General features: G+C 38.8%; 1 long non-coding RNA gene across 1 annotated transcript in view; it reads right to left on the minus strand.

Annotated features, from left to right (window-relative positions):
• Positions 1-27,309, minus strand: part of 4930554G24Rik (RIKEN cDNA 4930554G24 gene) — a 106,939-nt gene that overhangs the window by 58,040 nt on the left and 21,590 nt on the right. The window contains exon 2 of the long non-coding RNA NR_131011.1: positions 17,328-17,507. This is a non-coding gene — a long non-coding RNA (RIKEN cDNA 4930554G24 gene). The remainder of the gene's footprint in view (positions 1-17,327; positions 17,508-27,309) is intronic.

Consider the following 27,309-nt stretch of genomic DNA (forward strand, 5'->3'; position numbering starts at 1 on the left):
TTAATGACTGCTTCTATTTCTTCAGGGTGTATGGGAATGTTTAGGTCATTAATCGGATCCTAATTTAACTTTGGTATCTGGTGTCTGTCTAGAAAAATGTGCATTTCATCCAGGTTTTCCTGTTTTGTTGAGTATAGCCATTTGTAGTAGGATCTGATGGTGTTTGGATTTCCTCAGGTTCTGTTATGTCTCCCTTTTCATTTCTGATTTTGTTAATTAGGATGCTATTCCTGTGCCCTCTAGTGAGTCTGGCTAAGGGTTTATTTATCTTTTTGATTTTCGCAAAGAACCAGTTTCTGGTTTGGTTTATTTTTTGAATAGTTCTTTTTGTTTCCACATGGTTGATTTCAGCCCTGAATTTGATTATTTTCTGCTGTCTACTCCTCTTGGGTGAATTTGTTTCTTTTTTTCTAGAGCTTTTAGGTGTGTTGTCAAGCTGCTAGTGTGTGCTCTCTCTAGTTTCTGTTTGGAGGCACTCAGATTTATGAGTTTTCCTCATAGGAATGTTTTCATTGGGTCCCATAAATTTGGGTATGTTATGGCTTCATTTTCATTAAACTGTAAAAAGTCTTTAATTTCTTTATTTATTTCTTCCTTTACCAAGGTATCATTTATTAGAGTATTCTTCAGCTTCAACGTGAATGATGGCTTTCTGTTATTTATACTGTTATTGAAGACCAGCCTTAGTTTGTGGTTATCTGATAGGATGCATGGGATACTTTCAATATTTTTATATCTATTGAGGCCTGTTTTTTAACCAATTATATCATCGATTTTGGAGAAGGAGCCATGAGGTGTTGAGAAGAAGGTAAATCATTTTGTTTTAGGATAAAGTGTTCTGTAGATATCTGTTAAATCCATTTCTTTCATAACTTCTGTTATTTTCAATATGTCTCTGATAAGCTTCTCTTTGTAGGATATGTTCATTGATGAGAGTGGGATGTTGAAGTCTCCCACTATTATTGTGTGAGGTGCAATATGTGCTTTGAGCTTTACTATAGTTTCTTTAATGAATGCAGATGTCCTTGCATTTGAAGCATATATATTCAGAATGGAGACTTCATCTTGTAAGATTTTACCTTTGATGAGTATGAAATGCCCCTCCTTGTCTTTTTTTTTTTTTTTTTTTGATAACTTTGGGTTGGAAGTTGATTTTACTTGAGATTAGAATACCTACTCCAACCTGATTCTTCAGACCATCTGTTTGGAAAATTGTCTTCCAGCCTTTTACCCTTAGGTAGTGTCTGTCTTTTTCCCTGAGGTGGGTTTCTTATAAGTAGCAAAATGTTGGGTCCTATTTATATAGCCAGTCTGTTAGTCTATGTCTTTTTATTTGGGAATTGAGTCCATTGATATTAAGAGATATTAAGAAAAGGTTGTTGCTTCCTGTTATTTTTGTTGTTAGAGTTGGGATTCTGTTCTTGCAGCTGTCCTCTTTTATGTCTGTTGAAGGATTACTTTCTTCCTTTTTCTAGGGCGTAATTTCTGTCCTTGTGTTTGTGTTTTCCCTTTATTATCCTTTGAAGGGCTGTATCAGTGGAAAGATATTATGTGAATTTGGTTTTGTCATGGAATACTTAGGTTTCTCCACCTATGGTAATTGAGAGTTTTGCAGGGTATAGTAGCCTGAGCTGGATTTTTATTCTTTTAGGGTCTGTATAACATCTGTCCAGAATCTTTCGGCTTTCATAGTTCCTGGTGAGAAGTCTGGTGTAATTCTGATCGGTCTACCTTTAGATATTACTTTACCTTTTTCTCTTACTGCTTTTAATATTCTATCTTTATTTAGTGCATTTGTTGTTCTGATTATGATGTGTTGGGAGGAATTTCTTTTCTGGTCCAGTCTATTTCGAGTTCTTTAGGCTTTTTATATGTTCATGGGCATCACTTCCTTTAGGTTAGTGAAGTTTTCTTCTATAATTTTGTTGAAGATATTTACTGGCCCTTTAAGTTGAAAATCTTCATTCTCATCTATACTTATTATCCTTACGTTTGGACTTCTCATTGTGTCCTGGATTTCCTGGATGTTCAGGGTTAGAATCTTTTGTGTTTTGCATTTCCTTTGATTGTTGTGTCCATGCTTTTTATGGAATCTTATGCACCTGAGATTCTCTCTTCCATCTCTTGTATTCTGTTGCTGATGCTTACATCTATGGCTCCTGATTTCTTCCCTAGGGTTTCTATATCCAGAGTTGTCTCCCTTTTGGTTTTCTTTATTGTTTATACTTCCATTTTTAGATCTTGGATGGCTTTGTTCAATTCTGTCACCTGTTTGGTTGTGTTTTCCTGTAATTCTTTGAGGGATTTTTTGCTTCTTCTTTAAGGGCTTCTACCTCTTTAGCAGTGTTCTCCTGTATTTCTTTAAGTGAGTTATTAATGCCATTCTTAAAATCCTTTACCATCATCATGAGATATGATTTTAGATCCAAATCTTGCTTTTTGGGTGTGTTGGGGTATTGAGGACTACCTGTGGTGGGTGTACTGGGTTCTGATGATGCCCAGTGGTCTTGGTTTCTGTTAGTAAGATTCCTCATTTGCCTTTTGCCATGTGGTAATCTCTGGTGTTAGATATTTTAGCTGTCTCTGGCTGGAGCTTGTTTCTCCTGTGATTCTTTAGCCTCTGTCAGCACTCCCTGGAGACCAACTCTCTCCTGAATGCCAGTGGTCAGAGCACTCTCTGAAGGCAAGCTCTCCTCTTGCAGGAAAGAAGTATGGAGCTCAGATCTACCTCCTTATTCCTGGACTCAGAGCCCTCCCTGGAGGCCTACTTTCCTCTGGCAGGGAAGGTGTCCAAGGGTCTGGGTCCCAGTTCTGTCTCCTGGCTTAGTATGAAGGCCCGAAGGGACCCTGTCCAAGAAACTCTGTTGCTTCTGTGGCCCATGTGTTCTCCTGGGTAGACTGGTGTCAGTGTTCCCAAGATTCTGGGTGTGCTAGGGCCTGCCTTCGTACTTTGACACTTTTGCTGCTAGCACAAGACCCTCTGGGTTTTTAGAACTGATGCTTGTGTTCCACTCACCAGTAATTTCAAGATCCCGGGTGTGCTAAGGTGCCTGGAGCATGGAGAGTCCTCTGGCGACCTTGGGGCCCTCTGCTGAGATTGTACCCAAGATGGTGTGAGGGATGGGAGGTGGCACCAACCAAAATGAACCCCAGCCTCTGGTCAGACAGGTGTCCTTTGTCCCTGTTTCTACTAGCACAAGACGCTCTGGCTTTTTTGGAACTGATGTTGTGTTCCACTCACCAGTTATCTCAAGATCCCAGGTGTGCTAGGGTGCCTGCATTGTGGAGAGTCCTCTGTGGACCTTGAGGCCATCTTCTGAGATCATGCCCAAGATGGCACGTGGTCCCCTTTCTGCTTTTAATATTCTTTCTTTGTTCTGTGCTTTAGTGTTTTAATTATTAAGTCAGGAGAGGATTTTCTTTTCTGGTCCAATTTAGTGTTCTTTAAGCTTCTTGTACATTTGTGGCCATTTCTGTCTTTAAGTTGGGGAAGTTTTCTTTTATGATTTTGTTGAAGATACTTTCAGTTTTTTTGAGCTGGGAACCTCCATTCTCCACTATTCCATTCATTCTTAGATTTGTTCTTTGGATTGTTCTATGGATTTCCTGGAAGTTTTGGGTTAGGAGTTTTGGGTTTTACATCTTGGATTTTCTTTCATAGTTGTGTCAATCTCTTCTAAGGTGTCTTCTACATCTGGGATTCTCTCTTCTATCTCTTGTATTCTGTTGATGATGCTTACATCTGTATTTCCTGAATTGTTTCCTCCGTTTTCCAGTTCAGTATTTGCTTCCATTTGCGTTTTCTTTATTGTGTCTACTTCCACTTTTAGTTCTTGGACTGCTTAATCAAATCCTTCACCCATTTTATTGTGTTTTCCCATATTTCTTTAAGGGATTTATTTGTTTCTTCTTTTAGAGCTTCTACCTGTTTACATGTGTTTTCCTGTATTTCTTTCAGTTAGTTATTTATATCCTCCTTAAAGGACTCTATTATCTTCATAAGATAGGATTTTAGGTCAGCTTCCCGACTTTCAGCTGTGTTGGTGAGTTCGGTGCTTGCTTTGGTGGGAGAACTGGGTTCTATTAATGCCCATGTACATTGGCTTCTGTTGCTTATGGTCTTGTGCTTGTCTCTTGCCGTCTGGTTATTACTCGTGTTTGATGGCCTGGATGTCTCTGTCTGAAGCCTGCCTCATGTGTCCCTGGGTCTCCTGGTAGGTCTGTGGCCCGGACTGTAGCAGACCTCCTGTGGGGCTTTCTGACTGTGGCATCTTCATAGGGGCAGAGAAGCTACTTATATGGTTCCTTGGCTACAGATCTCCTGGAAGGCCTTCTAACTCCTGGGTTTTCATAAGAGCTGCCAAGCTGTTACCATGTGTGTAGATATTCTCTAGGGAGGCCTATGGACTGTGGTTTCTGTTTCCCTGTGTGCAGCAGACCTCCAGGGAGGCTTTCAGACTGTTTGGACAGTTGTTGTGTATACTGCTGAGCCCGAGAGGTCTTCAGACTGTGGTGTCAGTTGTTTATTTGCCTTGTGTGCAGAGTAACTCCAAGAATGCCTTCAGGCAGTGGTGTCTTCAGGGGAGCAGACAAGGAGATGATCAGCTGTCCTGAGTGCACTAGAACTCCAGGAATGCCCTCAAGCTATGTTGTCTCCAGGGAGGGAAGACTAGCTGGTGATCTGCCCCCAGAAGAAGGCACTGGTAGAAAGGGCATACATGATTTTATTTTAATAATAATAATAATAATAATAAAACAAAATCCAGTATTTTAAGTAAAATAAAATTTATGGTTAGAAACAACTTAATAGATAAAGTTCTTAAAATGAAAACTATTATTTTAAATGACAATATCTACTATTTGAAAGGGTACTTAAATTTTATTTCTACGTTCCAAGAGAAAATTTAATTATAAATTTTTATTTCTCCAAAATAAATGCCTTTTAATTTTCAACTTGAAAATGTATTCCCAGAGGCATTTTCTGCCTTGTCAAATGTAAATGATTATCTTTACAAAGTTTTCTAAAATTAGCTCTATAAACAATATCCTTTTAAAAATTTTCTTGCCATAAGTTCAATCAACAGATGAAAGTTGAAAGCCATCTATCAGGTGAAATCTGTAATCAATAATTTACAACATACACTGAATTAACAAAGAAGACCAAAGCCAACTCCTTACTGCTTTTGTCATTGAACAAATCTCTAGGTCAGCACATAGCTACAACACTAAGCATCTTTCTTAACATCATTCTATTTAAAAAATTGATTGGTTGTTTAGAGGAATAATTGTAAAATAATTTGTAAATTTATTTCTAACCAAATAAAAGACCCTTAGTAAATACTGGCTTTTGAAATTTCTTAGAAAATATCAACAAGCAGCTCTACAAGGAATTGTGTACCAGTTGTAGACTTCACAGTTAGAGTGCAGGCACTGACCCTGGAGCACTCTACATGGGTAGACTAAATTAGATACTCAAAGCACCATGTTGAGCCCATGTTAGAGAGAATTTCGATCATCTATGTCATTTTCCTCAGATCAATCAGAAGGTTTAGAATATCAAACCTTCATAGCATCCTCATATGTCATTTGGGGAATATCAATTAATAGAATCATTCGCTGATTCTAAAGAAATAAAATTAATTGCCAAAGACACAGCTTGCGTGTTAGGAATAACTTTCCAAACCTGTGAGTTTAATGGCAGAGTATCTGGCATCTTCCTTTAATGAAGGAACATTGGTGGTAAGATTAGGGTATTAGAATCTGAACTTATCTTCTGCTAAGAGGAAGAACTGAAAGCCAGGATAAAGGACTTTACCAATTGGACTGGCATGCAGGTCCAATATCAGTCAGGTGGTAGCCTTAGATGCAAGGTTCCTTTGTTCATAGCATCCTCATATGTCATTTGGGGATACATTGAGGATAGAATAATTTCTATTTGTCTCTCTATTGTTTGTGACAGTTAGGACATAAGTGGCAACCTTAGAACTTCCATTAGACAAGAGAATTCATCTGATTGCCATGTTATAAATGAGGAATGATTCATCTTTACATAAGGAGGAGGTTTATTTTAGTTTGGCTATATGGCCAGAATTCATCAGGCCTACACAGCCAGAGGCAGAAGCAATGGACTTCTTGTATGTCTTACTAAAAATCCATTCTTGTCCTGTAATGAGTCTAACATGTAGTTTCATCTGGTAGAATGATGCTCCATCCAAGTTAACTTGGGCTCCTGCCAAAGGAACTACTTGAGCCTGGGTGTTTTGTGCCATGCAAATGTGTTGTAAATTTAGCCCATTTTACTTAAGCATTCAATCTTTTATAACCAATTCTAAATGTGCATGTTTTGAATATTGTTTTACACTAAACAAACTTTAAGTTTACTTTAATCTCATTTGACATATTGTTTCAGGCTTAATTTGACAACATATACAGCATACTATACGGTGGAGGAATAATGGAAGAGTATTCAGGAGAAGATAAGAATTGTCCTCTCCCTCCAAGCTTGTCTCTGTAAATAAATTACATTGTACTTAGTATGCCCGATCATTAAATTTATATCTTAATTATCTTTAACAGTTCATAATTATTATCTAATTCTTTTATAAGATTCTGATTTTATACCTTTATTCCTTTTAACTTTGAATGTTAAAAATTTAATTCTTGAATTAAATATCCTTTTATATTAAGGTAAATTTTAAGCTCTAAATATAGGTCACAGAAAAACTCATAAGCTCATTTTCCTGATCCTTTTATAATGAACTTTAACAAAATGTCAGGTTTTTTTTTTTTTATATGACTCACTTTCAAAATAAACCATCTTGAAAGCCTGGTGATGCCTCCTTAGTCTAATAAAAGGGAGGTACATAAGGTGGTAAGAAGAGGGCTAAGTCGATCAAATTGTTCTTTGAGTACTGTCTTAGCTGATTTATATTACATGGTCACATTAACTAGAATGGCAATGTAATCACATGACATGTTCCTTCATTAATGTTAGTAAAAATGTATCTGGGTCATATGGCTATTAATGATAGCAGCCAGACACTTCAAGGTGGGCCTAGGTCAATAGTTAAAATATTAACAAGCCATATGATATTCTAATATGAACTCATCAGGCATATAGACTTTCTAAACAAGAATAGAATACAACTCAAGTACATAGCATGCTATAGCAGATTAAGATTATCTATACATTCTTTTAAAATCACACTCAGTGAATTTACAAATTCTAAAAAAAAAAAAAAAAGAAAGTTAAATTTTCAATAAAAGCTTTAGAGATGGTAATCAAAGATTAGAGAAATGCCTCAGCAGTTAAGAGCACTGACTGCTCTTCAGAGGTCCTTAGTTCAATTTCTGGCTACTACATGGAGGCTCAAAACCACCTGTAATGGGATCTGTTGTCCTCTTATGGTGTGTCTGAAGACAGATACAGTATACTCATATAAAAAAAGGAAAAAGAAAAAGAAATTACAACTCACAGGCCATATGAAGCTCAAGAAATATGAAGACAAAATTGTGGATGTTTCAATCCTACTTAGAAGAGGTAACAAAATAATTGCAGGAGGTAGAGGGAGAGAGGGAGGGAGGGAGGGAGGGAGGAACTTGGGAGCGAGAGAGGAGAGAGAGTGGAAAAAAGTGGTCAGGATAAGGTATGGGAGGAGAGAGATGGCAGAATTACAGAGGGTCAGTAAATTGAAAGGAGGTGTGTAGTAGTAGCTGATGGGGAACTGGGGGTAGGCCCCAGAAAGTCCCAGATGCCAGAAAAGCAAGAGGCTCTCAAGACCCAGCATAGATGATATTAGCTGAAATACACAACAAAGAGGAGAGAGAACCTGTAGAGACCATATTCAGAGGTTAGGCATGGTCCCCAGTTGAGGGATGGGGCCACCCACTCATCTCAAAAATATTAACCCAGAAGTGGTCCTGTTTAAAGGAAATGCAGGGACAAAGAGTAGAGCAGAGACAGAAGAAAAGGCCACCCAGTAACTGCCCCACCTGGTGATTTATCCTATATGCAGACACCACACCCAGACATCATTGCTGATGCCAAAAAGCTCTTGCCAGCAGGAACCTGATATAGCTGTCTCCTGAGAGGCTCTGCCAGAGCCTGACAAATACAGATGCAGATGCTTGCAGCTTTAACACTGGGACCCCAATGGAGGAGTTAGGGGAAGGACTGAAAGAGTTGAAAGAGTTTACAACCTCATGGGAAGAACAACAGTATCAACCAACCAGACACCCCAGAACTCCCAAGGACTAAACCATCAACCAAAGAGTACACATGGATGGACCCATGGCTTCAGCTGCATTTATGTAGCAGAGGATGGCCTTATCTGATATTCAAAGGGCTGGGGGAAAGGCCCCCGTCCTGTGAAGGCTTGATGCCTCAGCATAGGGAAATACTAAGGCAGTAAGGTGGAAGTGTTTGGGTGGGTGGGGGAGCACTCTCATAGAAGCAGGGGGAGATGGAGGGGATAAGGGGGTTTTGGAGGAGAAACTAGAGGGGGAATAATATTTGAAATGTAAATAAATAAAATATCCAATTAAAAAATCACTCAAAAATGGTAAACAAAATCAAGAAAGGAAGAGGGGAGAATGTAGAGAGTTAAACACCTTGCCTTTTGTATCCTCTATGGGAAATAATTTATTTCTTAGTTTTTCTCAAGTAGAGTGTTTATTCCTGGGCTAGTCTGTTTATCTCTCCTCTTTGCTGTCAGATTCGTGTGGCCAGACTAACCCAGTACGGATATTTTGAAGGACATTTTTAAGCAAGCAAAATGTATGGATCTAGGGCAGATAGGCCAAAATCCAACTCTAGAGTCAGCCTTCTCAGTTGAGTAGAACAGCATGAAATAACATTTTAATATATCTATATCCAAAACACATTTGATTCACTAAAGAATATTGAAGACTAAACCCAGTTACATACATATCCATAACCAGTTTGTGCTTATCTGAAGATGAGAGCAGACAACCTGAAATACTTTTGCCTCTTAGCTGTTAAAGTACAATCAATACTGCCCAGTTTGGAAAAGCAGAAACAAGGGTAGGCCAATAATGTAAGGCAAAGAATTCTTTTTTTTTTAAATTAATTAATAATGTTACCTCCTTCCAGCCTAGCAAGGCTGGCTGTGACCATCTGCCACTTAGGCAGAGCCACCTGCTGTTTTGCTTCCCATCACTCTCCTTTGATATGCCACTACCTGCGACCTGCCTGAGGCCTAAACTGTTCTCCTAGATTTTCCAGAGTTAGCACCAAACTGTGATCTTCGAAGAGTTCCTACTAAAAGGCTGATCTGACAACTTCAAAGGAACTTTGCATGATTGGGAATGGGCCTCCCCTCTTCTTTATAAAGCGTGTTTGCCGACATTTAAGTTGAGTCTTGATCAGAATTCAGTCTTGACTCAATTTCTCTCTTTATCCGCCTAGATTCCCTCTTTTCTTCCAGATTCCAAGATGCCTTCCTGGCTTGAACCCCGACATGAGAGCCGCAGGTTGGCCCCAACATATTTATTTATTTATTTATTTATTTATTTGTTTATTTATTTAGAGACAGGGTTTCTCTGTATAGCTCTGGCTGTCCTGGAACTCACTTTGTAGACCAGGTTGACCTCAAACTCAGAAATCTGCCTGCCTTTGCCTCCCAAGTGCTGGGATTAAAGGTGTGTGCCACCATGCCTGGCTTCAATTTTTTTATTAGATATTTTATTCACTTACATTTTAAATTCTATTCTGAAAGTCCCCTATACCCTTCCCCTGCCCTGCTCCCCTACCCACCCACTTCCACTTCTTGCCCCTGGCGTTCCCCTGTACTGGGGCATATAAAGTTTGCAAGACCAAGGGGCCCCACTTCCCAATCATGGCCAACTAGGCCATCTTCTGCTACATATACAACTAGAGTCACGAGCTCTGGGGGTACTGATTAGTTCATATTGTTGTTACACCTATAGGGTTGCAGCCCCCTTCAGCTCCTTGGGTACTTTCTGTAGCTCCTCCATTGAGGTCCCTTTGTTTCATCTTATAGATGACTGTGAGCATCCACTTCTGTATTTGCCAGACACTGGCATAGCCTCACAAGAGACAGCTATATCAGAGTCCTTTCAGGGAAATCTTGCTGGCATATGCAATAGTGTCTGTGTTTGGTAGCTGTTTATAAGATGGACCCCACCTGGTGGGGCAGTCTCTGGATGGTCCATCCTTTCATCTTAGCTCCAAACTTTGTCTCTGGAACTCCTTCCATGGCTATTTTGTTCCCTATTCTAAGGAGGGATGAAGTATCCACACATTGGTCTTCCCTCTTCTTGATTTTCTTGTGTTTTGCAAATTGTATCTTGGGTATTCTAAGTTTCTTGGCTAATATCCACTTATCAGTTAGTGCACATCATAGTTTGTTTTTTGTTTGTTTGTTTGTTTGTTTGTTTTTGTTTTTGTTTTTTATTGGGTTACCTCACTCAGGATGATATCTTCCAGATCCATCCATTTGTCCAAGAATATCATAAATTCATTGTTTTTAATAGCTGAGTAGTATTCCATTGTGTAAATGAACCACATTTTCTGTATCCATTCCTCTGTTGAGGGGCATCTGGGTTCTTTCCAGCTTCTGGCTATTTTAAATAAGGTTGCTAAGAACATAGTGGAATATGTCCTTATTACCAGTTGGGACATCTTCTGTGTTCAGGACAGGTATTCCTGGATCTTCCGGTACTACTATGTCCAATTTTCTGAGTAACTGCCAGTCTAATTTCCAGAGTGGTTGTACAAGCTTGCAATGGAGGAGTGTTCCTCTTTCTTCACAGCCTCACCAGCATTTGCTGTCACCTGAATTTTTGATCTTAGCCATTCTGACTGGTGTGAGGTGGAATCTCAGGGTCATTTTGATTAAGGCAAAGAATTCTATGAAGATTCAAGTTTGGAGTATGAGTAGAAATTGTAGACAGAATTGGGAATACTTGTAAGCCAGAGTCTTGGGAAAGCAAGTGAACTGTGAGATTTATCAGGGTGGGAGCCTTTGATTATGTTGTCATTCTATCTTTTTGAGTTACCTAAACCAGCTTAGTTATTAGAAATCAATCATTCAATTAAAACAAACTTAGGCTACGGACCTAGTGATTGCTTTTTAGTTGTCATTTTAAATACATCTTGAATTAATGGAGTTCTACCTCATACCAGTTAAAATAGCTATTATTGAAAAGATAAAAAGTAATTGTTATACTGTTGTTGAGAATGTCAAATGACATAGAACTTATGAAAACATGGGAGGAGCATGGGAGCTATTTAAACAAAATAGCACAAATTCAATATTTCTTTAACCTGTTTCTAGATACATATCACAAATAAATTAAATCAGAATATCCAAGATTACTTTCTGAATCACAGCACTCTAAGCATTATTTAAAAATACTAGTAAAGAGAAAGAAATAAAATAAAGTGAATATCTATGGATAGATGTATGGAGAAAAATTGGTATGTGAATACCAATTTGTGTGTTTGAATGTGTATGTGTGTGTGTGCACCAGCACAATGAAACACTTCTAATTCCTAAACACAGAAGAGGATTACAACTATAATACATTATGGTAAATAAGATAATCTAGGAAAAAGAAAAAAAATTCTAGTCCATTTATGGGTACTCCTGACATTGAGGTGCTCTATAAAGTAATATTTTAATGACATTGAGTTATCTACCAGTGATAATGGCCATGGCATTAAAAAATAAAACTGTGTGAGATCCTGGAAACATTAAAGAATACATATGGTCTTATCTTAAACAGGACACATTTGTACATTATTGTCAGCTACACTGTGACTTCCTTCTTTTAAGCTTTCATCATGATCAACATTTTCCATTCCAGCCGATCAAGTGTCCCATTTCTCAAGTAACAAAGTTACTAAATTTGTCTGATAAATAGCACACATTTTTGTTTATAGATTTAATCAGTGGTAAATAATCCATACATCTACTCCCTTTCAACAGTGCTATTATCACAAGATATAATCAGGTTTGGGTATTTGGATTGGGGTCGTTGGTTCTGGGCACATTTTAGGTCTTTAGACAGTAAAAGAAAAATATCAATATCTACCAAAATTGTAAATCATTTATATTTATATTTATATTTATATTTATATTTATATTTATATTTATATTTATATTCTTCAGAGAAGCTAATGAAATGCAGATAAAGGAAAAATAAGAGAGTTGAGCTGTCCCAACTTGCAAGACTCAGTTATTCAGAGAGTCCGAGGGGGAACATGCCTGCCTGAAAAAAAAAATGGGTGGGAAAGAAGTAGTGAGATCAAGCAATGATTGTCAAGGTCTGTTTATTGTGAGCAAGGTTACAGAATATAAGCAGTAAGAAGGAAGAAGTAAAGAGGGAGAAACTTGCCTGTGCCTCAGCCCCCCCCCTGGGGGGGGGAGTAGAGGGGGGGGTGGTTCTGCATAACTGCCTGGGCGCATGCTATCTATTCTTAACTCAGGGAACATCCTGTGGTTTTTCACAGGAAGTTTGCAGATACTATTATCTGATCTTGATGTTCTGTCAGCTGTCCTTTCAAAAGGTCAGAAGTTTCTCAAGAAGGGAGGGGAACTTTGGCTTATGGCTCAGTGTCGGTCTCCAACATCTCCCCCTCTTTTATTTTATAGATGGAACTTTCAGCCTTTGGCCATATGGTAGATGGAGCATTTGTCTTAGGCTATGTGATGTGCATCCGCAACCAACACCCAAAGTGATTGATTTTTGAGGGTAGAGTCTCTGTGTTAGGCTATGTGAGTTGCCCCCACATCCAGCAGTATTATCTCAGAGTGGGCCCCTGGATTATGGACTCATGGTAATCCCGTCATTGGGGTGCTCTACAGCCTATCATGGGTGTGTCTCTGGTATGTGGCATCATGCTATTCCCGTCATTGATGTCTCCATAACTTACCAAAACATCCCTGGTTAGGACCTGGGTCCAAGACTGTAAAATCTATGCCTACCGAAGGGTTATCTGGGGGATCAGTATAAGTATCTTGGTCAATGTCTCAGACCTCAAGGCGATGATAGTATACCAACACTGGCTTCTTCAAGGCTGCATCTACTTGTAATTTGACTTTCTAAATGCCCAGGGTCCAAAGGATATCAGCAAAAGTAATCCTACCACAGGACTCAAAATACTGGGCAACAAAGTAGAGAGCCATGAAGAAGTGGAAAACCAATTCTGGTACCAGGATTCACTTTTTTCTTGTTCTCTTTTTCTGTTTTCTAAACTCTGTTTTACCTTTTCCAGACTATCTTCTACTAACCCTGTCTTATCTGTATAAAAACAGCATTCCCCTTTTAAAGCAGCACACAGTCCTCCTTGTTGGAGGAAAAGCAAATCTAACCCTCTTCTATTTTGTAACACTACCTCAGAAAGTGAAGTAGCAGAATCTTTAAGGTTCTTTAACCCAGCCTGCATCTCCTGAAGATCTCTATCTATAGCCATACTAAGTTGGGTATACTGTTGATTGGAGGTCACTAAGGAAGCAATCCCTGTTCCTGCCGCCACAGCTCCTAATCCAAGGAGAACCGTGAGGGTGACAGCTGTGATAGGCTCTCTCCTGTGCCTCAATGGAAGTGTGGACCCTCTTTCCCAGAATCTTAGAAAATCATCAGGTAGATGTACTGTCTATCAAGGAAGCAATTTAGTCAAAACACAATATTTTCTGCCTTTAAAAAAAGGTGGGAGTAACTATAAAGGTAGTTAAACCTGAAGAGCAGGCAAAATAAATATTATTAGGGGCCATAACATATTGAAAGGTATTATTAACAACCAGGGTTTGATTACACACTTCAAACAGGGGCGAAGGGGGAACCAGCTGGGGTCACAAAAGACAGAGACCAATACCAGATATTTGACCAAGGGTCAGCCTTTCTTTTAGACTCCAGATGCCATCTCAGAAAGGAAGTATCATTGGTGGCAATCACCTCTCCAAAAAGGGCTATTCCTTTATAAAAAGGAGTCTGGGATGAATAACAAATCCAACAATACATAGCAAGGGTAGAATTGGACTCATGAATGTCTTGTAGTGAGGCATTAATCATGGTAAGAATAAATTCTGCTGAGGAGGGTGGGCCTGCAGGGAGTGTGGGTTGAAAGAAGGTAATAGGGACATGGGTATAAAATGAAACAGTCTCCTTAAGGGCCCCAGGCACTTTAGGGGCTGCTGGATGAAGCATAGGATTAGGTCCTATGGTAATTTGTTTTTGAATGTTGGGAATGATTTTTAGCAATTTTATTTTAAAGGTTAACCCATAATCAGGACCATCTTAATAAAGGCAGAGACCCCACTCTGCACCCCTGGAATTTTCCCAAGCGAACCCTTTTCCTTTCTCTGTAAAAGTAATTAACAAAGGGTTACAACAGCCCTGGAGGTCTGAATCTGCCCCACACTTGGCATTTAAAGGCATCTCCCCTGAGCTGTAAAGCTGCTTTACTGGATACCTCCTCTTAACTGTAATGAGATCCCAATAGGAAGTTGGATTCCAGGTGGTATCTCTAGTAGTCTCATACCCCCAGGTGGCACAATAAAAATCCTCTTCATATCAGCACCCTTGGGCCAGGGACAGATCTCTATGTCAACTGGGGCACACACAAAGTCCCCACTTTAGTAGGGCAAGGGCGGCTCTCCTGACGGAATTACTGCAACCAGGGTCAGTTTTGGAATCCTTCAATTCAAGCGCCTTGGGCTGGGGGAGGAGATGATCAGCTGTCCCCCAAACAGGACTGGCCCCGAATGCCAATCTGCAAAGATCTATCTCCAAGGTGGTCCAAAAGGCCTCTGCGGCAATAAGGGAGGTGGAGTTGGTAACATCTCCCAGGCCATTCAACATCACCCAGGTATAATTAAAAATTTGATGTGGGGAAGCGGCAACAGCAGCAGCAGGGCACAGGAGCATTCAAGCGCCCTGTTTCAGAGGGCATTATTTGGCAAAATGTCCAGGCTGTCCACGTTTAAAACAACTTTTGGAAGGGCCAACAGCTAGCAATGAAGCCCCCACAGCCAAATTCACACTCTAAGAAAGGCTCTGCAAGATCCTATGGGTGAAGGTATCTATGTCACCGCAAAGTCTCATGAAATCAAGAGTCTTATTTTTAGTCTGGCCTCGAAGAACAGCCTTACAGGCAGAATTGGCATTCTCATAGACCAATTGTTTTATAAACTTGCTATCATTTTCCTCAGGGCCAAGGACCTTTCCAGCAGTTTCTAAGAGTCTCCCCACAAACTCATTGTAAGGCTCCTGAACTCCCTGAATAAGTTTGGTCAATGGGGTAGTCATAGAGCCCTTAGAAGGGACAGTCCACCATGCCTCAAGGGCAGCCTCATTAATCTGTGACAGGGGTCTGGTGGGGAATTTAAGTTGGTGCTTCTCAGACACATATTTCCCCTGTCTGCTGAGTTTATCAAGAGTCCACTCAGCTGCAGGCGCTTTGGGATCTCTCTGGTTCTGCCTTGCAAGAGATTGGCACCTATCTAGAAAATTAGCTTTCCAAGACAAAAACTGTCCATGAGTCAAAACTACCTGAGTAACTCTAAACGACTCAGTGGGAGTGAGGTATCCCCCTCTGGAGAGGGCTTCAAGCATGGAAACAGTAAAGGGTGCATTAGGACCATAATTTTTGACTGCAGTATTAAGATCCTTAAGAGGCTTAAATTTTAATCTTCTATACTCAGTCATCTCTTGCAGCAGGGCCTTGGGAGCTGCAGCCCCGGTCGCATTTTCAAGTTTCACTATCACTTGCTTTTTCATCCTTCTCACCATTTTTTGTATCAGTGGCGGGGTCCTCCTCTGAGGAGGAAGCCTCGTTGGCACTCTGGTGGGTTAATACAGGGAATGCCAAGGATTTTTTTGAACTAACTCTCTGGGAGTTTTTGTTAGAATGAGATTTTTGGGAGGCTGTGTTAGGGTAAGAATGCTGAGAGCTGGCCGTCCCGCAAGCCTAATGGCCACCAGAGATGGCAGGGAAAGGGACCAGAGCCATCAATGGACCAGGGAAAATGGTCTGTCTCACAGTCTCCTGAAGAGAGGAGAGCTCTGTGGGGAGATCGGCAAACTGTTTCTGTAAATTTAGGACCTCTTTACGGTCGGAAATTTGTTTAGATAGCTGAATTTTGGCCTGTAAAAGGCCTTGTGGAGGCGGTGGAAAGACCACAGGTGCACAAAATTCAGGAGTGGAGGGGTAAGGAGGTGGCCTAGAATGTGCCACTGTGTTTGCAATGGGTGGCCAATCAGGGTTGCAATATCGGGCAGCCTCTTCCTCCTCTCCTCAGAGGGACTTAGCCGATTAACTTCTCCAGGAAGCTTTTGAAAATAAAATTTTGAAGCAAATCAATTTTTCTTTCTTAGAGTTTTCTGTACCACAATTTTCTAGTATAACTAAATCCCTAAATATTAAAAAAGATATTGCCTCTGAATCTTATGGAGCAACAACTACTGCCCAGAACTTTAAAGCTCATTGTGTGAAAGCAAAGATTTGAAGTAAACTTCCCTTTAGAGGCATTAGCTCATAAAATACTTTCCACTTAGGAAACAATAGGCACTGAAAGATTCAAACTCTCAGCTTCTTGTATTGAAGCAGAGACAATAAAAATTTCTTACATAATGTAAAACTATATTAGCCATACCTAGAGGCAAAATTTTCCAGTGATCACCAGTTCACTAGAATCAAACCCTTTACAGTTACCAGGATGCAACGGAAAAAAACAAACTTTTAAATCTATAATAACTTTATACGAAGTAGGCAAGCTTTGATTCTTGTAATTTTGGCTCACTGGATGCAACTGCATCTGTGGGCAGTTGAGGATAGAGGGGTTGGACAGGCTTTTTAGGGTGAAGAGCTGAGTCCTCTGAAGAGGACATATCAATAATAACTGAGGGGCATGGTGAGGGAGGTTGTGGCAACTGTGGATGTGCAATCTTACAGAGGACATAGAGGCTAAGCGAGAAATTGGTTTAAGGAAATCCTCTGCCAATGAAACAACCTTTCCTGCCTCAGCTGAGGATGACTTAATGACATCTCTAATAAGACCTCCATAACTAAAGGTCTGAGTAGGCACTGCATCTGGTCCTTCTTTATTTAAAAGATCATTAAGATCACGTCCTACCTTTTCCCATTTAAGGGGATGGATCTCTGGTCCATCTATTATGAACCATGGACAGACTTGGGGGACAAATATAAAAAATTTTGTCAAATCTTTCTTTTTAACTCTAGCTCCTCTTTCCCTGAGAGAGACTTTGAGATTCTTAATGAGGTGTGCCTCTTTAGAACGTTTTTTGGCTCATTTCTATAAGACAGAGAAATGTAAACTCACCGAGGATGACTTTCTCTCATGAGCGGTGAGAGCTCTCCTCAAAACGACTTCATCGGAGTGACCTTCTCAGGAAAATTGGCTCCGTCCAGTGACGGTCTGTACCTCGGGCCCCACGTTTGGATGCCACTTGTCCCGACCCGCAGGACTCAGTTATTTCAGGGAGTCCGAGGGAGACCATGCCTGAAAGAAAAACAGGTGGGAAAGAAGGAAAGAGACCAAGCAATGATTGTCAATGTCTGTTCATTGTGAGCATGGTTACAGAATATAAGCAGTAAGAAGGAGGAAATAAAGCGGGAGAAACTTGCTCATGCCTCAGCCCGGGGGTGGGGGTGGTTCGGCATAACTGCCTGGGAGCACGCTATCTATTCTTAGCTCAGGGAACATCCTGTGTTTTTATTCCAGAAAGTTTGCAGTTACTATTATCTGATCTTGATGTCCTGTAAGCTGTCCTTTCAAAAGGTCAGAAGTTTCTCAAGAAGGGAGGGGAACTTTGACTTATGGCTCTGTGTCAGTCTCCAACATTGAGCAAAAAGAATAAAATGGTTTATTGTACTCAAGTATCTTGGAAAGAGCAAACAAGTCTACCATTCAGGCTGTAGCAGTGATACACAGTGGGCCAGCATGTGACTATGGCTTGGCAAAAGTTGGGGAAAGCTGCTCTTCTAGCAAGATAGCGAGGCCTAGATTTGAGTTTGTTAGGTTGTACTTGAAATCTACATGTCGATCTGCACTCAAAAGACACCAAAACAACAGGGTGCACATAAAATTAAATTGATGTAATTACATTATACATTTAAAATTGTTCTAACTTCATGAATACACTCCAAGTATCAAGATTCACTCTTGAAGTAATTTTTAAATGAACTGTCCACCCAATCAGAACAACCTGCAGTGTTTGGATCACTCCCCTTGAGGATACAGATATTGTTTAATGTCAGCATCAATAATTTAACAATAAAGAATTACTTATATGTTAAAGTATATTTGAGCATGTTACATTTCACCATTTGCTATAAGAAAGAAATATTATGAATGCAGAATAATGAGAATGAGAGAGGCTAACCTAGAAACTTGGAAGAATATCTCATTGACTTATAATAGCTATAAGTCAGGGCTTATCAATACAAAATATTGCTCTCTACTTAAAGAAAAGAACAGCTAGTTAATTTCAAGAAAAATTTGAGTGGCCATGAAAACTCAAATATGTTCCACTGTAGTTTTTGAAGTTTTATGAAGTTTTTATACTAACATAACCAAAAAAATCAAGGTATCTTAAAATATATTGGTAGAAACAGCAGTTGCACAAGTTACAGCAGAGCAGAAACGTGCTGTATGCGTCAGATGTTATCTAATGACAATCTTAGCCTTTGGGCTATAGGAAAATAGTGAATAGTTATTGCATTCAAAAAAAGATTTACCTCATAGTCAGAAGCTTGTTAGGATACACAAAGTGTGAAATATGTGGTTATTAATGGCGTTAACAATAGCCTAATATAAGTTAGGTCTTTATTGGCATCATTCCAACTTTTCAGCCATAGATCTTCTAAAAGTCAATCAGAGTTATAGAATTTTGAACACAAGTATGGCATTTATTCTTATATTCACTATCCATAAGACTTATGACTTGTGAGGAAAGAAAGCTGTTACTTTTTTTTTTTTACATTATTGTCCTATGGGGGATATAATTCAAACATATATGTATATGTCTTTCTCTAATGACAGGATTTATAAAATAAGGATAAATTTACAATTTGTTTCTGTGTCTGTTTCATATGTGTAGATTTTTCCATGAGCATTCAGCAGTTCTGGCTTCTCCAATATTATGGGATCTTAATTACAATCTGAGGTTCAGCTCACACAGTGGTTTTTCAGGCCTTCCACTTAGGGCCCAACCAAACAAACATGTTTGGCCTCTGCAGAACTCTGGAAACATTGTAATAGTAATCATTTTTACTCAGTAAATGTTGCTAGTTCCATAAATGACTGGCTTGGCAAGACATACATGCCAATTGATACAATAATGGCATGAGCATTATGGGAGTGATCAACCTCTTCTTGATTGTAACTAAGGCATGAGACATAATAGCCACTCTTAAGGAAGCCAAAAATCTGTTACTAAATAGGTTATAGTTCTGAGGTAAAAATCTACTACCATATTTTTCTATTTAATTGGCAGTATTGAGCTAGATTCCAGACACCAATCTTTATACAAATAGACTAGTGTATGTCTACTTCATCAGAGAAACTCTATTCTGTAGATAGCAATTAACATAGAGACCCAAAACTGTAAGCATCCTGAAAATAAGAGACTGAAACTTTGTCAGCTTAAAGGAGACATTTATATCATACCCATTCAACTAAAGCTTAGATATTTTTATGGAAAATAGGATAGAAAGATAAGACCTTGAGACAGTGGTTGGCTATAGTAAAGCCATTTTAAAGGCACAACAGAGAAATTGCATATATGAATTAAAAGTGCATAATTCTTTACATAGAAACAAGAGTAGAGGATGGATGTGATCAAAACACACTATATAAAAATTTCAAACAATACAAATCAAAACAATCACTTCTTAGGTACTGATATATTTTTATCCAGATCAGGAACGTTTGCTAACTTTTAAAGATTGATAATGAAGAAAAAAAATCATATACTTGGCAACAGCTTCTTTAATTATCCATGTGCTGTTCCAGTCTTTCCTCTGTGATGAGTGAGAACCAATTTCTAATGAAAAAAAAAAATTAGTGAACCTTGCATGTACTTAACATTTCAAATATCCCTCTTGAGCAACTGACAATTCCTGTTTCATTACTGGAAACTCACCCCTTTAGAGGGCACTAGGGATCTACTTTTTAAAATAATGTAAATTGGAAGGTAAGATTCTTCTAATCTGTGTGACTCTTTTCTTAGTTAATATGTTCTTTTTCTGAGATAATTCCAGGAAGTATTAAAGTATGGAAACACTTTGTGAGGGAGCAGGGCAGCTTATTTAAAATAAAAATCTCACTTGAACAACTTATCAAAGCAATGTGTTCAGTGTATTTTATTCTGTGTCTTATCTGGTTTCTAATGGATTAAGTCCAAAAGAAGAAGCACATTGCCCTGATCTCTGTCCTGTTACTGTAATGGAACACCTGTGAATGGGTAATTTGTCAAGAGGTTTATTTTTAATGACAAGTCAAAGATTAGGCAAACAAAAACAGGGATAATCCTATTCTGCTCCAACTCAAAGAGAAAAGTAGAGGCCATGTGGGTGTGATGATGCCTTGAGCAACTCACTTTTTAAGTCATTGAAGAGACACAAAGAGCAATCCCTTCATGAAGGTTCCTTCTCATGACCTCGGCATCCAGCACTAGAGATCATGCACTAAAAGCTACTCAGTGGAAATTAAAGGTCACAAATTTTGGAGTACACTCTCAAATCAGAGCACATCTAGAGGCATTCTTTACTTATGATGGTTCTCATTTTAGTGATCATAACTAGAATAATCCACAGTTTGAGAATTTATTTAATCTCAATGTATGAACATGCATTATCTCAGACAGAATCCGTAAAGGATAATGAATCCAGTTTTAATGTTTTAAAATAATAACAATTATATCAATGCTCATTCTGAAGAAAAGTTAGTTTAAATGAGGTAAAATAAAAATATTTAAGGAAAATTTTTTAAAAAGTAAATTGAAAGTACTATGATAATTATGAGGAAAGAATAATCGAGTATTCAGAAATTTCTTTATTTACCAGGTACATTAGCATCATTCACACATGCATACATACATTTTCTAAAACAGCATCCCTCAGTGTATGGTACAGCCTAAAGATACATGGTTGTGGGTAGATGTGAGCAGATCTGAATTCTACTTTATTTATTTGAAAAGAGAAGACAAAACTGAACACTTACATGGATTTTGCAAAGGAGGGGTACTTGTTGCCATATAGTATATTGAAGGAAAGACACTAAATTATACAGAGTAACTAAAGGATGTTTGGTGGATATGAAATAAGCCAAACAAATAAACATCAATGACGTGTTCCATGGGGGTAGAAGAACATGTGTGAAGGGACTGTAGGAAAGAGCAAATAAGAACATGACAAAATTCCTGTGGCTCTATGCAGTCTACAGTATGCATCTCTGTGGGAATGTAAATATGTCTTCATTTCCTATAATTCCAATTGGAATCTGTAACTACTGACTGAATAGTTGCAACAGCCTTTAGTCTCAAATTGGCCACTATTCGACATTATGTAATACAGCCATGATGCCATTGGAGAATGCTGTGAAAGCTTACAATGATTTTCTTGAAATCCATTCTGGTGTTGTTCCTTGATGAATTTCCCATTGTGACCTTTTATAAAGCACCATTATCTGCGGTAAATTAAGATTTATAATTTGTCTCATAATAGATGCATTATAGAAGAATGAAAATGATCAATAAATTTATATCAAATTGTATTACAGCATGCTCAAAATATTATTTTAAGATGCAATCAATATTAAATTATAATGGAGATATCATTAAAATTTTTTCTTTTAAATCTTATATATGCTTATGAATGGAAAAGAATAATAGAGACAGTGAGCTTTCCACAACTTTGTGATATCACAGAGCTAGCTGCTACCATATTGGGTACTGTAGCTTCTCAGATCTCATTGTTGCACCTTTTGTTTAATAGGGTGGTCCTGATGTTTACCGCTTGAATCTGTTTTCTTTTCCTTCATCTTTCATGTTGAAGAAAGACCCAGTTCTAATTAGTTGTGTCACTTAATACATAAGTAATGATCTGAATGTTATTATCTCATCAAGCTTCTGGTAAAACAGATCTATTCTTCATTTAGCTTTCTGGTGCACATAGGCATGGTCACATAGTTAGGTACAAGGTATGTTATCAAGGCTCTGCATATCAAGGAATAAGGAAACTTGGGACAAAATCAAGAGTTAGGGACTGGATAGGTTTTGTTCTATATAGGCCACCAATATGATAATGGGGACATTTGCTGTTGAAATTAAATCTATTAAAACATATAACAAAACTACCTGAAGTTCTTGGCCAAAAGTGAAGGAATGTCATATTTCTGTATTACAGTTTTATTTTGTGTTGAAAGTATAACTAAAGTACATTATTTTCAACTTCATCATTTTACAATGTCAAGAATTTCTATTAAGCTTTTTTCATTACTCTCTGAAGGTCAGCTTTCAGAGGCTGAGGCACTGCAGTATTCTCAGGTACTTTACTTTGCAAAATGCCTTAACCACTCTTCAATGCACATAAGAAAATGCAAAATATAGAACAGTCACCCACAGATGCTATGCTAACACAGGGGTTAGGAACATTGTGAAATGGCCTTCTTGATCTGACAAGGATAAGTTTGTCAATTTGTTACAGAAGAATTTGATTCACTGTAGTTTGCCTAACACATTCACTTATTGTAGTCTTTTGCTGAAGATTTTTAGAGTAACAGATAGAAAATACATTCAGAACAAGTAAGTAAACATGCAATTCCCAATCTCCTGAGCCAGCCTTTGTTGCATTTACAGATAGCTGGATTATAGCGCTATCCTTGGATATTATGTTCCCTAATGAAGTAAACTGTTTACATTTGCATTTTTCTATTCCCACATTCAAGAAAACCCATACTCAGTTTTAAATGAGAAGAGTTTCCCTACATTGTATAGACCAAAAGTTCCGTGACCTGGGGTTGTTAACTAGAGACTTTAGGACCAAGCCTTAACCCTGGCAGCACTAATAACCTATACTTGTTCCTGTCTTCCATAGGCCACTAAATACACAAAAGAAAGTGAAAAGAAAAGGTATTTAGTCAGTGGATCCACATCTGGAATGGGGGGGAAGGGGGGATGTCCAGTTATACTCTATCCCAAGTCCTTTTCCAAAGTCCTGACATAAGGTTTATCTTTAAACAGAGCAAGAGATATGTAGTCCTAGTCACTGGGCGATCCATCCTTCCACTCTCCTGAAAGGTGGTCTGAAATGTTAGTAAGCAGGGGAAAGGGGTAGGTGATAGGGGGTGGGTTTCAGAGTGGAAACCAGCAAAGGGGATAACACCTGAAATATAAATAAAGAAAATATCTAATAAAAAGAAGAAGAAGAAAGAGATAAAAGAAAGAAAAATAAAGAATTCTATAAACTTTCTTTCTGCGCAAGAAACTCTTTCTCTGGCTCAAGTTTCAGCCTTTTGAATGGGATCCTGAATAAGATTCTGAAAGCAAATAACCATTTCTTAAGAGCAATTGTTTCAACATTCTGAATGTCAAATAGGAAGGGTACATAGTTCCAGGTGTCCCTTTGAGTTTCTTTCTTCCAGCTAGGATATTTCCAGTATATTATCAAGGTTGTTTTTTTTTCCTACATCAAAATATGTATGATTCATAGTTCCTTTCTTGCTTTCACTCCTTTTTTTCCATTTTTTTCTTAATTTTCTAATTTTTTATTGGATATTTTTTATTTGCATTTCAAATGGTTTTCTTTCTCCAGGTCACCCCTTCAGAAATCCCTATCCCATCCTGCCCTGCCCCGCCTATACCCACCTACCCACCCACTCTTGCCTTCCTGCCCTGTCATTCCCCTACACTGGGGCATCCAACACCTTCAGGCTCAAAGGCCACTCCTCCCAATGATGTCCAAGAAGGCCTGCTTGTCACATGTGTGGCCAAAGCCATGGGTCTCTCTTCTTTTTGTGTACTCTTTGGTTGGTGGTCCAGTCCCTGGGAGCTCTGGGGGTTCTGACCATTTGACACTGTTGTTCCCCACATGGGGCTGCAAACCCCCTCAGCTCCTTTATTAAAATATACGTAACATGACATTTATAAACTTACCTATTAACTTAGTACTTCAACATGTGGCCACACTTGGCATTTCCAGAATTTTTGCATCATTTAAAATTCACACTGCTCCTATTTAAAAGAAGCTCAGCATGGCTTGTCTTTGAAAACCACAATTCAGTTCATCTCTGATAGGATGGCTTTAGCATATAATACAAAGATAGAGATTTATAAGTGTTGGCTAGGAACCATATTCCTGGTGTATTATGGAGGGGTGGAAAAGTATACCTCCACTGCAAAAGAGCCAGCGATTTAGGTGATAACAATATAGAAGTTACTCTTCCAGGCCTGCTTACAAAAATATTGACAGAAGAGATCCCCTTAGAACCAATAGAACCTTTGTCTTGGTGAACACCTGGTCATTTGACATGTATCAAGCTCTATTCACTGTAGGATTTGTCCCAAGACTCTCCCTCTATTGGGTTCCTGGCTTTTGTATATTCTTCATAGAGGGTCTGAGAGACTTAATCATTCCCTGTAGAAAGCAGACATTGTCCACGAGTATAAAATGATTCAAGCTGTCTAGGGCTGAGTGGCTTCTAGGAAGAAAGAAACAAACTGCACAACTATCTGTTTTAGACCCACCAGGATGAATGCAGTAGCAGATTTAGGTCTGCAAACGAGAGATGGTTCTTAAGCTAATTTTTGTGGTTTTTATTTGTTTTCTCTTTATTCCTTAGGCATGCTAATGTTTTATCCAATAAACACTCTATAGTCTGAAATAATGCTGTACGGGTGAATGGGTATAAAGTCTCAACACAGAGTATCTGGCCATGGACTTTCCATCTCTAAGTCACTTGACATATTATTAAGTCCAAATCTCTATTTGGTATAGCTTAGAAGTGCACTATGTTGTAACACCATGAGGAAACATAATTCTAAAGGAAACTCCATACAAGCAGGTATAAATTCAGGTCCAAGTGTTGACTCTTATTTCACAGTCACTATGTCCTTTTCCTTCTTGTAACAAAATGGTCTCTGTAGCTCTAGAACTTTTTTTTCCATGAGACATTATTTAAAATGGAATTTGAGAGACCCAGACATTTGTACTTGTAGGGAACTATCAACATTCACCTGCCTTTTCCTTCTTGGCTGTAAGTCAGTCTTTCTCAAAGATTAGGTATCAGATATAGCACATATGCAGCATACTTTATTAGTGTCTCTTTGTTGTTCTATATGAAGCACTTCAGATTCACCGTTTTTAATCAGCACATTATGGAATATAACTCATTGTGCTTTACATGCCCATATGTGTGCTGCATGGACATATTTTCTTTATAAATATATCATACTTTTTACTCTATTAATATTAAAGTCACCATATTCTGAACTCATATTTTAGACCAATGCAGATTTGCTTTCTATACCTGAATACATTATGGTGACAGCAAAGTAACTCAGTAGCAAAGAGTAAAAGACCCTGAGGGTAGCATTGAGCAGTGTCTGCCAAGTCCAACTTGGGGTCACCACTGCAACTCAATATTTATTGCCTCTTAGAAAAACTATTGATAATATACTCTACATTCGCTCTTTAAGTTGGAGCTATACTGGGGAGATGAACCATTTAATTCATTAGGTTCTACCGAGTAGACTGACAAGATCAACCAAAAATACTTTTCAGAGCCTAAGCAGTATTGTGATTTGAGCAACACTTTGGATGACAGGAAGGCAGATTTTTTTTTTCAATTTTACTTTCATATGTATTGTCTCATGGTTTGGCATGTAGTGTGAATTGAAAGGCAAAATGTGAGCATTTAATGAGACAATACTCAATAGTGTGGGTTTCTTGAGTCAAGATGTCATAATCTAATTTCTTTGTTTGTTGGGAACTAAAAAGGGGGGCCCTGGGGAAGAGGGGGAAGGGGAAAATCCATACCCCACCAGAATTTTACCTATGCTCTGTTCAGTCATGCATGGGAGGGCTGCTCTCTACCTTCTACTCATCCACAAGTGGGCATCTAAGCCTCTGACCCACTCGTTGGGGGAGGGGGGGTGTCAAGGGGCAGCCCTAACTGGGATTCCCAGAGCTACTTTGCTAAAGCCACTGGGGGTTATGAGAGAGAGGGATGAGGGAAGAGAGGTTCCCAACACTCGTGAGAGTGAATGCAGGGAAACTTGATGAGCAGAGACTCTCTATGCCTTTTAGCTTTGTTGTAGAAAGGCAGGGAGAAAGAGAGAATGTAGAAGAGAGAGAGAGAGAGAGAGAGAGAGAGAGAGAGAGAGTAAGAGGGAGAGAGGAGAGGAGAAGACAAAGATAATGGGAAGAGGAGAGAAGACAAAGAGAGGAGAGAGGGTGTGAGTGTGAGGAGTAAGAAGTAAGAGAGCAAGAAGTAAGAGAGACAAGTAAGAGAGCAAGGTGGGGCTGAACAGCCCTTTTTATGGTCTTTACTGTTGCTAGGTAACTGGGGAGGAGTTTAGCCTGAAGGTCAGATGATTGGGCCATTGCCTATGTGACTTCTAGCCATGCTTCTCTTGTGTGGGCTGTGGGGGGTGGTAACTTAGGCAGGAGCCAGTGTTTCAGGAGCATGAGGGAATGCCTACCATGTCATGAAGATAAACTATCACCCTTCAGGATTCAGACCTCAACTCTACTGGAGACCAGCCTGTCTTTTCATAGCCAAATTCTCAACATTTGTTCTTTATACTGGTAGTGATGTTAAACTAGAGAACTAAGAAATCACCAAACACAGTTTTATCAGTTAGCATAGTTACTCTGCCACTAGATACAAGGCTGTGGAATAACTCTTAAGCTAGTCTTTACTTTTGGAATTAAAAAAATGTGCTAGGTTATTTTAGTTATTTTTTATATAGCAGTATACTTATAAATGTATTCCATTTCTAAAGAAAGAGATATTAAAATACTTGTCTCAAATGCTTAGCTCTGTAAGCACCACTTGCCTAATCCAAACAAAAATTGTTCTTTCTCATTGACCTTGTAACATTTTATACTTTGTTTCCCCATATCATACTTTTGAGCAGACTCAAGTTAGTGCTGTCAGATCTTCAATCATCAAACATTTTTGAGTACCACTTGCAAGGCTTGCACATAAGAGAACAAGCTTCTGAGTAATTCTGGGATTATGAGAATTTGTGAAGCAGAGTGTAGAAAAGAGAGAGTTCTGTGTGGGCTACTCATTGTTC

This window comes from Mus musculus, chromosome 11 (assembly GCF_000001635.26).
Source record: "Mus musculus strain C57BL/6J chromosome 11, GRCm38.p6 C57BL/6J".
Lineage (NCBI taxonomy): Eukaryota > Metazoa > Chordata > Mammalia > Rodentia > Muridae > Mus > Mus musculus.